The 10,471-nt window shown below is 41.7% G+C and overlaps 1 long non-coding RNA gene across 1 annotated transcript; it reads left to right on the top strand.

Moving 5' to 3' along the window:
* Positions 1-1,979: 1,979 nt before the first annotated feature.
* Positions 1,980-10,184, top strand: LOC311519799. Its single transcript, XR_014711383.1, has 4 exons — positions 1,980-2,316; positions 3,570-3,641; positions 4,110-4,228; positions 4,797-10,184. It is a non-coding gene; the product is annotated as an uncharacterized lncRNA (long non-coding RNA).
* The last annotated feature ends 287 nt before the right edge of the window (positions 10,185-10,471 follow it).

Here is a 10,471-nt window from a genome sequence, read left to right as displayed (position 1 = left end):
GGCCGAAGCCAAAGAAGTCATGGAGGTTCGTTATGGAATCCCTGACCTCTGTGCCTAAATCATATCCTTACTTATTACTGTTCCTTCGTGCCAGAGGAACAAAGTTTTCAACTGTCTTCATCACAGAGCTTTAAATAACCTTTTAGGCATCCTGAGCCCAGGCCACAGAGTGCTTTGAAGATAAGGACTGAGACCTTAAAGTTGATTCAAAATTCTATGGGAAGCCCATGCAAAGAGTAGAGAACAGGTGTGATGTGCTCATGGTAGCCTGTGTTGCTGAAGAGATGCGCTACAGCATGAATAACTGAGGCCAGATCCTTGTCCTCCAGGATGAGATGGAGTCTCCTAGCTAACCGGAGATGGTAGAAAGTGTTATTTGTGGCTGTTGTAGGGTGAGAGCTCAGCTTCGGCAAATCCACGAGTACACCTGACCATGGATTGACCTGACCAATTGTGGATGTGAAAACTTCAATCACAAGGGACTGCAGGATGGCTGCAGACTCCTCAAAATACTTTCCTCTGCTGACCAGCATCACTTCCTTCAGTACTATTCAGCTGGATTCAAATCAGTGACTTAAAGGTGAAAGGTTTCAGAGTAGCAGCCGTGTTACTCTGTATCCACAAAAAGAAAAGGAGGACTTGTGGCACCTTAGCAACTAACGGATTTATTTGAGCATAAGCTTTCGTGAGCTACAGCTCACTTCATCGGATGCATTCAGCTGTAGCTCATGAAAGCTTATGCTCAAATAAATTTGTTAGTCTCTAAGGTGCCACAAGTCTCTCTGCTCCACTAGGAGAGGAAGGCTTGTCCAGTAGTTAGGGCACTAGCTTGGGCCTTAAGTTGGGAGACAGGTTTCAATTCTCTGCTCTCCCACATGCTCCCTGAGTGACTTTGCATGAGTCACTTAAACCCAGATCTTAAATGGTATTTAGGTACCAAAATGCCTCGGTGGATCTGGGCCTCAGTTCCCCATGTGGGGTGAGCGAGAGAGCCTGTCTGGGAGAAGAGGTAATGGTCATTACCCCTTCCTACCCACAAGGGGCCTCTGAGGATAAATACATTGGGAGCCTCCTGCAGCAATGGGGAATCATACATGTACTTTAGACTGACAAAAAGAAAAGGAGTACTTGGGCACCTTAGAGACTAACCAATTTATTTGAGCATGAGCTTTCGAATCCGATGAAGTGAGCTGTAGCTCACGAAAGCTCATGCTCAAATAAATTGGTTAGTCTCTCAGGTGCCACAAGTCCTCCTTTTCTTTTTGCGAATACAGACTAACACGGCTGCTCGTCTGAAACCTGTCATTAGACTGACAGACACCGATCCCCAGCTCGTTTTCAGAGCTCTTACAGCCTCTGCTCCAGGCTGAGGGGCGAGCCTGACCGAGGTCTCTTCCTCAGCGACTACCCTCGGGCTCTTTGCTGCCAGCTCCCTCTCGGCGGGGAAGGGGGAAGTCCTGTTTTCCCGCCCCTGGCGATCCCCCGACGCCCGACGTTTGTGTCACGCCATTGGTGACCTGGTACGTCCCAGGCCGAGGCCCGGCCCCTGGCCGCAGCCAGCCCCGAGCAGCATCAGCGAGCGGCCTAGCCCAGCCCCCCTCTCGGCGGTTAGTGCCCGGGGGGGGGGGGCGAGTCTGCGCGCGCGCGCCCTCTGCAGCGGCTGCCGGGCGGGGCGATGAGTCTGGCGCCAACTAACCCCGCCCCGCGGGTCTCGGCCGCTCAGGCTCCGCCAGCCCCGCACTCGCAGCAGCCTGAGACTCGCGTCGGGCGGGGAGCGGGCAGGACCATACTCGCCGGGTTGGCTTAGGTCACGTGCCTCCTCTCCACCAATAGTTGCGCACTAGTAGACGGCGTCTCCCCGTGCCACTGACTGTTCCCCAATGGTTGCCCCGCCCCCAACGCGCGGAGCGACCAGAGAGAGGATGAGAGTGCGAGATCTCGCGGTAACTGCCCGCCAGTATTTAAGCTCTGAGGAGGCATGGGCTCGGTCTCTGTTCTCGCTCCCCGTCCTGGTGGGTGAGGTGACTCCTCGGTTCTGCGGCCCCGCTGAGGGCCGCGCCGGCTGGGCAGCAGGGACCGTGCGGCCTGACTCCTCCATGGGGAGCTGGGCCCGGGCCGGCGGCGGAGCGCCCCTCGCCCCAGCCTGGCGGGGCCGTTCCGCCCGGTGGGGGCGGGGGACGCCGCTCCGGGGACTCGCGCGCGCCTCTGCCACTCTGCCCCGCCGCCCCGGGTCGCCGGTGGATGCGGGAGCCGGGTGAGGCTGCCGCTCCGGAAGCGCGTCTGACGCGGTGGCAGAAAGGACTGAGCTCTGCGGAGGTAGAGACGGGCCGGCTCGCGTGGGCCGGCGCCTTGCCGCGGCGGGGTGGGGGGTGACGGGGCTGGCGGCGAGAGGCCTCCACCCCAGGCCGGCTCGGGCTGACCGATGCGTCCTGTGCCTGCCCGCGCCTCGGATGGCTCCCTGGAAGCGGGGGGGTTGGCTTGTGCGCTGGGCGTTGTTAGCGGGACTGTGCTGCCCAGCAGGGCCGTGGTCTTTCTCCTAGCAAACGCTGGCGGTATTACCGTAACAAACTAAAAATCTTCACCCACTGATCTCGCCCTGCGCTTGGCTCCCTGAACAATTCGTTTCACAAACTGCGGAGCTAACTGTTACGGCAAAGTATTTAGCATCTTTTTTTTTTTAACGGAGTCTAGTCCTGTGTCTCTCTTCAGAGAGACACTGGCTCATTGAAATTAACATTTTGATAGATAAAGTGCTCAATCTGCGTTAAATTACTGTGTTGTAAACACTTGGAAATCACGGGGGGAAGCAACTTGCACAATTAATGTTCATTTAACAAATGGCATTTTGTCTCCATGTGGACAATTAAAATTGAGTACTGTAACCCGTTTCATTTACTGGTTCTTGTCTATCACACGGTGGATAAATTCTTCAGCAAAGCTGTCCATTGATCCGTTTTTGTTTTTGTTTTTAAAAAAAGGATCATTTCTGCTGTGTATTGGGTGGTGGTTTTTTTTTGGTTTTTTACTCCGTTTAAAAGTGTCCCTGAAACCTTTAACAGTGTTGATTCTTGTGTGTAACTATTGCCATGTGCTTTAATCGTAACACTGCTTGAACACTTACATGTATGCTGTTACAATATGTATCTGTGATTATAGTGAAAAGTTACTAAGTTTTGAAAGGTGAACTTTCACTTTTTAGATATTTAATAGCCACATTAAGTATGAATTAAATACAAAATTATCATCTTTAGAATAAGAAATCTATTGCAGAAACATGGCTATGGTTTTTTTTAACTTACTAGGGCTGACCATGGCTTAAATGGCTACCAGTTTAGGAAAACAGATATTTTTTTCTAAACTTGAACCATTGACTTTTTGCTTTAGAATCTGAATTGATTATTAATAGTTGGATTGTATACAAGGGATTCTATAGAATAAAACCTAAATTATGGCTGGCTGTTATCACTAATTTTAAAAAGTGAACTTACATTACTTATCTATTGAAAATGTTGAACTTTACTATGTCATGTTTAAAACATATTTAACGTGTCCTTTAAAATATTGTGTAGATAAATGGTCACATGTGACTGAAATGCTCCTGAAGACACCTCTTAGGAATGAAGAAATTCCTCTGCTGGAAAGTAAGGGATTCTAATTGGATGAAAGTTTGCCTTGATGGTTACTTTGTGGTAGATGGTTGGTTGATAAATTGTAGGAATTTTTATGAAATACCTACAAATCAACACTAAATTACAGTGAGTTTGTTGAGAATAATATGTTAAAGGAATTTTATGATTAGTAATATTTCCCCTTTTTTGCTTTGCCCTCTTAAGGCAGACTGTGCTTTAGGTGGCCAACACAGGGGGGTATAGTAGTTCTCTCTAAAACCCAGAGGTGAGATTAAAACTCTTCTCTGGATCCTGTCGGGAGGAACAAACTCATGAGAAATCCATTTAATGTGTTTCAATTCCTTTTGAATAAAATTGTATCTGTTTTCTTCAGGTTCATTGACTTGAACCATGGGTGCTAGCATCAGATTACCATGCTTAGCTTTACTTCATGGTGTTAGGGAATTTCTTGTGATCACATGAAGCTTTTCCTGGTTTCAGAGTCCTCCAGAATATATTTACAATTATCGGGTGCCTAGATGTACTTCATAGAACTTGCAAGACACTAACATGAATCTCCTTGAACATGAAACTACCCTTAAAGAGTGACAAATTCCCAGGTATGTAATGTAAATAGGAGCATCACACTGAGGTGGGTGGGGACATATTTGTCACCAGTTGAAGTAAATTTGTGTACCTAGCCAACTTTCCAAGGCGCTTTCATGGAAACTTCTCTGTGTCTCAAGAGAATAAACATTTCAGTGTAAGATTGTCTGGGAGTCCTCTGCATCATAACTTTCTTTTGCAGTGACTGTTTACTAGTAATAGCTGACAGTGTAATTCACTTTAGAGCTATAATTCATGTCACATGACTACTCAATTCAATTTATTGGCATAAAGTAAGCTATAAACTTGGTAGCTTGACTTTCATTCTTGGCTCTCTGAATGTTGTCATAGCACTAAAAGGCCTTGTCTACATTACAGCTAGATTTGCTGATATGGCTCAATTTTAACATGCCTTATAGTTTAAATCCTAGTGTGAACACTCTAAAATTGAAACCTGGCTTAAATTGATTTAGCTGACCTCCACTTTAATTGGAAATGGCTGAGGAAAGCTGGAGGCATGATGACAAATATATTGCAATTGTGAATTATTTTGCTGGTGATTAAATTTTTTTTCTTCCACAGGGAAAAACGAACAAAATATAAGGGATTCAAACTTGCAGCTCCTGCTTTGGTGACAGTGTGGTAGTGATTAGAGTACAATTAAATGATTATGGATGAAATCAGTAATGTATAATGTGTAGAAAAACAGTAAGATAAGTAATGGCTAGAAAAGCACAACAGTTGATCACTTCAGTTTGCATGGTTAAATTTTTGACCCAGCTCATGTTTCCATTCTGAAATGGAATAAAACTAGTCATTCATCTTTGAATTTACTTTGAATAAGTTGTCTGGGATTTTGAGACAAAATTAGTGTTTGGGGAATATTTTTTACACTATATTCAACTAATAAAGAATTTTGAAGTACAATGTACCTGGGCATTTTTGCATACAAATGCAGCAGAGCATTTGAAGCATGAAGAGGAGGAAGCGGATGAACCTGAAACATTAGATACAGTTCCTATCCCAGCATCTCATTGCAGATGACTCAGACCTTTTCAGGCATTAGTATTTCTGCTTACACCTTGCATATCTGGGTTACAATCTAGGCAATAGGCCACTTACACACTGAGACAAACAGGTCACTTGTGGTCCACAGACTGAAGCTGGAGTAATTTATCAGTTGGGGCAGATTCCACTAATTAATGACTTGGGGAAAACCTGTGTAGTCAAAATATAAAACAAATTACAAAAAAGCATAATTTACCTTAAGACGCTAAAATTAACCTTTGTTTTAGGGTAGAAAGACACACCAACCTTAGTCACCTTTTGTGAAAAGTCAGTCTTCATAAAACTTGAGGAGACCTTAATGTTTTCGTGCGAGTGGTTTCCTACAGACATTTATGTAGTAAAATAGAGAAATGTTTGCGAAGTGCTGTCCTTACACTTATTCCAGTTAGCAAATGAAGATAACCTGTGCTTCAATCCTGTGTTCTTTGTAGTGGCAGGCCATAGAAGAGTGAGTTACAAGCCTACTGTCACCCTATAAAGAAAGGGGTGGAGCATGCTATTGTATTGTTTTCCTTAGTCTCAAAACTCATCTAATGGTCTTGCAATTGTCCACTGAATTAACTAGATAAAGTAGTATAACCAGGCATTTGCCTATGACCAACAGCTTGGGATAAGGGGTTCAGGTTGTGGGAGGGAGCTCTGGGCTTGGGGTGCAGGAAGGGGCTCAAGGCTGGGGCAGGGGATTGGGGCATGGGCTTATTTTGGGTGGCTTCCAGTAAGCAGTGCAGTGGGGGTGCTAAGGCAGGCTTCCTGTGCCCTGGAAGTGGCCTGCAGCAGGTCCAGCTCCTAGGCACAGGGCCCACAGGCATAGGAAAAACTATTCTCCCCCTACTGTTACTTGCACCTGCCTGTCAGCAGTTTGAAATAGGCCACCCTGACTACTGCTACAGAAGTGATTTTTTTTCCTCCTGTTGATAATAGCCCACTGTAATTGAATTGTCTCATTAGAACTGATCCCCCCGCCCACTTAATAAGGCAACTCCCATCTTTTCATATATTGTGTGTATATATATATATCTTCCTACTATTTTCCACTCCATGCATCTGATGAAGTGGGGTTTTAGCCTACAAAAGCTTATGCCCAAATAAATTTGTTAGTCTCTAAGGTGCCACATGTACTCCTTGTTTTTGCTGATACAGACTAACACGGCTACCACTCTGAAACTGTGACCCCTTTCACACAGCAAGCCTCTCAGTGTGACCTTCCCTACTCCCTCCCCTTATAAATTAAAAACATTTTTTATATTTAACACTATTATAAATGATGGACACAAAGCAGCGTTTGGAAGTGGAGACAGCTCATGACCCTTTGAGGGGTCGCCATCCCCAGTTTGAGAACCCATGCTATAGAGCAAACACATCATTTAGATATGCAGTCTTGACTTAAAGGAATGGGGAAGCCACCATATCCCTTAGATAAATTGTTTCAATGACTAATTAAGCCAGTTTATAAAAATTCATCTCAGATTTGTTGTGCACAGTACAGTTTTGGAGGGCTTGGCTGGATTATATATATTTTTTCTTTTGGGCACGTGTTCCACTTTAGCTTCTTATATAGAGTTTCTGAAGAGGCTGTGCACCTGATGAATAAACTGCTAATGAGGGGATAGTGCATTTTCTTTTCATGTCCACATTACATCCTAGGTTATATGCAAAAAGAAAAGACAAATCTTGAATAGTACTTCAAAAAAAATTTTGGGGGGAGGAGAAAGGACCATTAGTAGATGGAGACCATACTAGAAAAAATGTAAATTGTTGAAAGCAGTGTAGGAGAATCACCAAAACGTAACACTTGAGAATTAAGACCTAAATGCTCAAAAATAAGTTTAGTTTTTAAGTTTCAGAGTAGCTGCTGTGTTAGTCTGTATTTGCAAAAAGAAAAGGGGTACTTGCGGCACCTTAGAGACTAACAAATTTATTTGAGCATAAGCTTTTGTGAGCTATAGCTCGCTTCGTTGGATGATGAAGCTCACGAAAGTTTATGCTCAAATAAATTTGTTAGTCTCTAACATGCCACAAGTACCCCTTTTCTTTTTAATTTTTAAGTTTTTTGGGCCCAAAATCCAGACCCCTTCCCTACAGTACTGCTGGGAGCTTTTGGAGCAAGTATTCAGCACATTAGCTAGCGCTGCCATATTGTGCTATAGATTACCTTTGCTGGCTATAATGAGAACTAAAAAGGGAGCTCTAAAATATCTTGTAATATTGGGTTTTACCAGCTTGATTTGATGTCTTCTAGCATAAGATCCAGCAATCATGCAAGTAGTTAAAGTTGGACTTTGGAAAAAATACCTTTTAAATGTTAAACTCTAAGATACCAACTCCATAACTGAATGTATATAGACTTAAAATGCGAGTATTTTTAAAACCTATTCCTCTCTCTTTATTTACCTACCAAGACCAGAGTCTTCACCTTTTACAAATGTTTATTCTTTTACTGTGGTGAAAGCATTTTCCGCCCCCAGTTATCTGCCTCCTTTGAACCTTTTTTGCTCTCGCTATAGGACTTTATTGCTACTTCACTAATGTACAAATTTCTGTACACTAATGGTGTATTTAAAGCAGGTGTTTCTCAGTAAGCTCCACTCTACCACTAGCTAACTCTTAACTTTTCAGTAATTACAAATGTCAAATGCAGATGATGTGGCATGAGAGGGGTGTGCAGAGAAATAGTAATCCAGTGAAGTGAGCTGTAGCTCACGAAAGCGTATGCTCAAATAAATTTGTTAATCTCTAAGATTCCACAAGTCCTCCTTTTATTTTTGCAGATAAAAGGAAAACCTTTGTTTCAGAACATACTCCTTCTAGAAGGGATTATAACGATAAGAGTAGACAAATATTCCTTTGTAACCAAGAAAACTATAGTTCAGAGAATATAGTCACCCACAGCTTAGTTTATTGCTCCAAAGTCTTCAGTGCAAATGAGTATTGACTATTCTTGGAACTAATGCACATGTAAGTTAAATGAAACTGGCCACTTTCTATATACGGAAAATATCTGCCAACACTTGTTTACATGGAAACTAGAGTTTTTTAATGCACAGCTTTTAGAATGGTTGACAAGGTTTACAGTAAAATTGGTTTTATTACAAAATCAAAATAGTTTTAGATTGTAAACATTAAACAGAAATGTCAATTATACAGTGAGCACTTTTAGTGTTCTGGAAAATTAATACTTTACAATACGTTAATATAATTATGAGAGAAATCCGTTAGTGGCCTTTCTATGTTACATGCATATGGTTTATATTTTGTAAGAAGTGCTGTGCATAGATTGTGGTTTTGAATTGGTGATGTTTAAAAGTATAATACAAATTGATTGAAAAAACAGCTGACTTCAGTGAACATCCAGTGTCTTAGACAATTTACTCATTTAATTTTGGAGTAATTGAGATTCATGGAAAGCTGCAAAAAATATTGTATTAAAAATAATGGAATGAACGGATGTTGTTTAATTTTTAGGTACATTTACACAAACAAAAGGAGTCAATGACTTATTCCTATTCATGCAAAATTATAACCCCCACTCTGATTAACTGATTTGGATTAATTATATTTGTATGGCAACTTTAACATGTAGAGCAACAAAGTATGATATTACGTGGATATTGTGACTTGACATCCAGGAATAAGCTGGAGCAAATGCAATCAGTGAGGAAACATAAAAACTGTTGGACTACATAGGCTGTGATTCTGCAGGCAGATCCTTCCAGCTGTATAGTGTGCCAGTGACTAACTGGATAGTGTCTTTTTAAACTTTTTTTTATATATATAGTTATATTTTATATATCTATAAGAACTTTCCCAGGCACTATGGTAATACAAAAAATTTCATTTTTCTCTAAGTTCACTGGAAGAGATATAAAGGAGAGGTGGAGGGCATACATTCTCAGGTGGCACTGGAAAATAGTTACTCTAAATCACAAAGAGCCAAATACTATTATCAGTCACACAGATATAAATTTGAAGTAATTCAGCTGAACTTAGTAAAGTTACGCTGGTGTAACTAATGGCAGATTTGGGCTTGATATGTGTTTTCTTACATCTTGTAGACTTTGCTAGAATGTATAGCTTGTGCACCTAAGATCACTACTGCTCCTCTCCCTCCCCCCGTTTTCTCTGCACTCTGAGTGTCTCCTGTTTTGAATCTGGTTGGTGATTGCAAATTTAGGTTAGCCCTGACTGACTGCTCAAGCATCAGCTCCTGCTTTGAGTGGAATTGACTGAACATACAAGATTGCTGTGAAATTTATTTAGCAGATGTTTCTCCAAGTCCAGTTTTAGGAGCTAATGGTCAATCAAATAAACATTGAGAAAATGATAGCTGAACATCCATTCATTTGTTTTTTTTGTGCTGGCAGCCCATTAATGAATGAAAGCTACTGTGTCATCTGGCCCACTTTCTTTAAATCAGTGGCTGTTACCACCAGTTTGAGAACCACTGATCAAAAACAAAAAGGGTAGATTAAGAAATTACATTTCTTTAGCCTGATTAACAATGCTCATAATCTCTGCAGCAAACATATGGGGCAATTAAAGAACTTTTTTAAAGGAGGTAAACTAAATGGTAGTTCATCTATGCCAGAGGATTTTGCTTAATCTGGCAGTATACTCGATATTGTCTTTTGATCAACAAAAAAAATACAAAACTTTTGAACAACTTATTTATCAGACTAACCATTCAGGCAACCATTTAATTTGGGGCTCTGACAAATACTGTATTGACAACTCAGTTCCACAACTGGGTTCAACCTGTTTTTATTAGAGATGGCCAGAGCAGAGAAACTCAGATACAAACTTCCTGAAATGTGAGCTGGCTTAGGTATGGTGTCCTGGTTAAAGTCTGTCATTAGTGTTGTTTTTTAATGACTGTATGAAAGTAATAAAATATTTTAAATAATATATTCAGTTTGTTTAGTTTTAAACTTTTATAACATACTGAGAAGGATTTTCCAGTTCCTCCTACAGATGTATAAATGTTGCATGAATGTGAATTGTCTTTTTTAGACCTGTAATATACAAAACTACAGGCATGCTTTCAAAAGGAAAGTATACCCCTACATACTGCATATTATGGTGTTTGTGATTTAGTCCTTACAATAATACTTTAATTAGTCCACCAGTTAGTTTTCTTCACGTTGGATACTTTTTGAATTCTGGATAATGGATGTAATAGGGAACTGGTTTCC

Source organism: Lepidochelys olivacea (assembly GCF_965140295.1).
Source record: "Lepidochelys olivacea isolate rLepOli2 genome assembly, chromosome: 4".
NCBI lineage: Eukaryota > Metazoa > Chordata > Testudines > Cheloniidae > Lepidochelys > Lepidochelys olivacea.
The sequence above is the reverse complement of the archived record's forward strand: the minus strand, read 5'-3'. Positions and strand labels throughout refer to the sequence as shown.